The sequence below is a fragment of the Chenopodium album genome, chromosome 2 (genome assembly GCF_948465745.1).
Source record: "Chenopodium album chromosome 2, dcCheAlbu1.1, whole genome shotgun sequence".
NCBI classification, from domain to species: Eukaryota; Viridiplantae; Streptophyta; class Magnoliopsida; order Caryophyllales; family Amaranthaceae; genus Chenopodium; species Chenopodium album.
This window is the reverse complement of record NC_137835.1, coordinates 11,684,986-11,689,504: the sequence shown is the minus strand read 5'-3', so window position 1 is coordinate 11,689,504 and position 4,519 is coordinate 11,684,986. Positions and strand designations below refer to the sequence as shown.

Sequence of the window (4,519 nt, the reverse complement as noted above, 5' to 3'; positions counted from 1 at the left end):
CATATTATGATGGCAATAGATTAAGGAGAATACAATTGCCAACATATCATCTATACTATTCCTAGATTTAAAACGGCAAATTCAGGTTTATCTTCATGATTGTTGTAATTCGTAAATCATAGGGGCCTTCCAGTCATTTTGCCCAGTTTAATGAAGGACCCTGTTGTAAATGTCTAGTGATGACCTATTTTTCATACCACTTGGCCACCTCCTTCATCCACGTCAAGCGTTCTAGGTTGGACACTCCGTTATACAGCACGGTGCTCACCTCTACCAATCCCGTTATTTCATCAATGTTGTTTATCGCCTTAGGGTTTACGCTTCATTTCCCCCCAATTTTTTCAGGTTTGGTGTTTTAATTCCGGCTTCTATACACTTCCTCTTTTGTATACCCTTACATCGGAATACTGAAATACTTTGTTCAGTAGTACACCCCAGTGTTAATCAAAAACTTAATTTGCCGAGGTACTTCGCCTATTTCACTTCACTGTATTCATGTTTATTGAATTGTTGCATTTCTTGTCTTGTTTATTAATTCATTTATGAAATATATGCATAGGTAGTCATGTTCAGTATCGAGTTGGGTAAGAGGTGTTGTCAGGAGAACGACCGGACCGAATATCATGTTCTTCCTCCGGAGGACAGTGAGTTGCAGTCAGAGTATGAACACATTAAGGTCAGATTCAATTGATAATGACTTGGGGAAATTGTTTATTCATGATGTTTTGTATCTCTAAATTTGTAAATTGTTTACTGATGATGTTCTGTATCTCTGAAATTGGAAAATATGGTTCTATAATTCCTGAATTATGGATTTTTATGATCTTGTTCAACATGAATAACGACCTATGATATAAAAATAAGTGTTCAAATTTATTATGTTCATCATATTGCCATTGATTATGCAATTGTTATTCACTATGCTTATATAGCTCCTCTGTTATTGCAGCCATCACCTCTTCGAATGTCGATGAAAACTGTAGATATATATACCCTGCATTGTTTAAGGTGTTGTATTCTTATGCGTATTAGTTCTTGTTTATTTGAATGGTGGTATTATTCCCTAAATGAAAAATTAATTGCTTCATGTATTAAATAGGATAATTTTTTAAGTGTTGGTGGATTTGTGAAGGCTAGAGGGAAAGTGATACATCAATACTCCATTTCTATTCGGAGGGTGAATTGTAGATCCAATACAGAACCTATACTTTGATGTGTTATAAAATTATTGTTCTTATCATGCTACTCAATTGATAAAATGTTATAATTTTGTGTAGCCTCCTAATAGAATTGTCGGGTAGAGTTCTTATCATATGCACTTACCTCGACAATTAGCCTATTGGCTAATGACAAGAATTGAACCAATTAATAAATTGTTTATTGGGTTAGATGGGCGTGTTTTCCCCATATCCAAGAATCAAGTTCGATGGATATTAGGAATCCCATGTGGCACAAAGTCGGTACCCTCAGGTAAACATATGTCCGACGACGTTCGTGGGAAGGTACAAAACATGATATTAAAATACGGTAGGGCATGGGAGACAAAACCAACTACACACTTTGGTCGGACATATACTTCTATTGGAATTCCTGTAACAGCAGAATTGATGGATAAGTTAGAGGTTCATTTTGAAGAGGACCAAGAAGAGGAATTTAAGACATTGTTCCTAATTATTGCACTCTAAATGGTATTATGCCCAACTCAGTCTCCTAGACTCGCTCATGATTTGTTACCTGCAATAAGTTGTGCGATGGATTGTACCGAATATGATTGGTGTGAGTTGGTTCTTAATAAATTGATGGACAATGTGTCAAGTTTTGCAAGAAGGTTTTATGCCAATGGATTTGCTGGTGGTTGCGGTGGTTGTGCAATTTTTGTTGTTGTAAGTACACAAGCTTTGAATACGCCTCAATTAGTATTAAATAAGATTGATAAATTGTATACTAAACTAAGTGTACATTGTTTCTGTTTGTGGTACATATTTTCTACCTTGACCGACTCGATTTGGAGCCTCTGCATTGGGAAACATTCCCAAGACTTAGAGCTTGGGACATGAAGCAGATATGAATTGTTGGGAAGCTTGATCGTTGTATTTCTGGGGATTATGGGAAATTAGGGGTAAGTTTCGTGTTACAAATTGTGGCAGTGTGTGGCATCATTACTATATATGTGTACAACACTAACATGTTTTGATAGTTGTTAGATGTTGCGTATGGTGAAAGACACCCTAGACAAGCACGGGACAGTTCAGGACCCCCGGGATGTCCAATGTACACTGTGAGTACTTTGAAGTGATTAACCGGTAGCCATCATAAGTTATTATGTACTCCTATCTGTGTAATTGTGTGTAATCGATTTGTTTATCTTGCTTTTGTAGGACGTGTCCAAACTAGTAGGATGTACTAGAGACAGAAGAAGGCGTAATGACTTGATCTCTGCACGTGGGATTGGGCATCATGCATCGGCAAAAATACTATCATTTGAGGTCGGTCAAGATTTATGCAATTCGGATGACAGTTAATGAGTTGTCTGCTTACCATCTTGTTTATGTACCATCTTGTTTATGTAATACACATTACCATAGAAGTTTATTCTATGCTATATGGAATATATTGTCTCCATGGAACACATTCTTATTCAATGAATGTCATTAGTTTGGGAACTTGACAACATGAAGTCCATATTATTGATAAACATATTTGCACAATTTTTGTATATATGTTCACCTTCTGAAATGCTTAATTATATTCATACGCATTCAAAAAAGAACCAATACATATGTTCATATTTTTAATGCATATGTTCATTTAAAATACTTATGTTGCATATGTTTTATAATTATACCTTTTATTTCTTCAATTTTCTATGTTCTTAATTACATGCCTTATATTCATAATACGGCCTGAATATCATGTTTTCCTTAGGTGGTGCCTAGGTGAGTCTTTTAACCCCCAGAACTTAACTCCATCGCTACATGTGCTTGACCCAAAGCCTGTAATCAACATCAATGCCCCTGTTATGAATCTTGATAACTTTGGAGTCCGCTTGTGTATGGGGACATACATTGATGGATTTCAAGTAATTAAGCTCCCTCCTTCACCACACGTTTTGAATGTTTGGGTATCTTATGATATACACACAGATAGGGGTGTACATAATCAGGACCGCACCTGAAAACCGACTTGAGCCGGACCTGTTGGGACCGGACCTGACCCGGACCTGTAGATTCAGGTCCGGTCCCGGTCCTTGGAATTCAAGGTTTCCGGTCCCGGTCCGGATCAGGTCCAAAACCGGGGTTTTCAAGTCTGGACCTGAAACCCGGTAAAATTGTGGTTATTTTTATAAAAAAAAAAAAAAAAAGTTTTTTTTTCAAAAATCAGATTCATTTATTACCCTAATTTAACTCCCTCACTCTTTGACTCTCTCAGCCGACACTCTCAAGCCTCAATTCCTCACGCAGTCACGCTGCCCTGCCTCGGCTGCACGCTCCCCTCGGGCAACCACCATTCCACCACACTAGGCGCCCACCGCAAAACCCCCCTGCATGTTGCATCAGCCACCGCGCGCAAACTCCACGACAACCAGATCACGCGATTGAAGAGACCATGGCCACCGCGGCTCCAACGACCGCAACCACCAGAACGCATGGCTCTAGCAATTGCGTGATTCACGACCACGAATGCGTGATCCGGCGACCCAACAATCACAATATCTGGGCTTAAAGTTCCTGCTGCGGTGTTCTGGTAACTGTTTCCTATTCTTTTTTTCATTTATTTTTTGTTTTAATTTCTAGGTTGAATTTAAAATTATTATTATTATTATTGTTATTTTTTTTTTTTTTTTTTTTTTATGAAGAAGAAGAATCTGAAACTGAAATTAATAGTAGTATTAAACATCAATATAAAGCTGTTGAATTTGGTTAACATGTATTTTTTTTATTTTAAAATTGATTTTTTTTAAGTAAAAAAAAAAAAACAGGTCCAAAACCGGACTGGACCTGTTTTTCCAGGTCTGGTCCGGAACCGGACTTGTTGATTCAGTTTCGGTCCCCGGTCCTCGAAAAATACAGATTCAGGTCCCGATCCCAACAGGTCCGGTCCAGGTCCGGTCCGGTTTTGGACCGGTGTACAGCCCTACACACAGACATCATACCCGGATACCATCATGTTAATTTTACCCCATTTTATGGAGCAAGAGCTGCATCTCTTGTTAACCCACCATGTGTGACCATGACAAAGGACACGACTGTCTGTTGCTGGAATGTTAGAGGTCTTGGTAGACCATCTCTTGCTGCACATTTCCAACAACTTTATGATCTCCATAACCCAGGTATTGTTGTGCTGTTGGAGGTCCGTCAGAGTCTAAAAAATGTGCAGCTTTGTAGGGAATAATTTCAAGCTTTAAATCCCACTAGCTTGAACCCCACTGTGATCATACACTAAAGTACGGTGGCGTCCAAAAGGGAAAAAGATAGAGCAAAAGAGTCGCCAACAAGTTTTAGGAACTTGTAAACCGTTC

At 38.4% G+C, this 4,519-nt stretch overlaps 1 long non-coding RNA gene across 2 annotated transcripts; it reads left to right on the top strand.

Annotated features, from left to right (window-relative positions):
* Positions 1-255: 255 nt before the first annotated feature.
* On the top strand, positions 256-4,016 carry LOC145583074 (uncharacterized). Of its 2 annotated transcripts, XR_014100027.1 has the most exons (6): positions 256-465; positions 560-676; positions 950-2,119; positions 2,198-2,278; positions 2,379-2,486; positions 3,430-4,016. It is a non-coding gene; the product is annotated as an uncharacterized LOC145583074 (long non-coding RNA). The 2 variants fall into 2 exon arrangements; XR_014100026.1 differs by lacking the exon at positions 3,430-4,016 and having other exon boundaries at positions 2,379-2,613.
* The last annotated feature ends 503 nt before the right edge of the window (positions 4,017-4,519 follow it).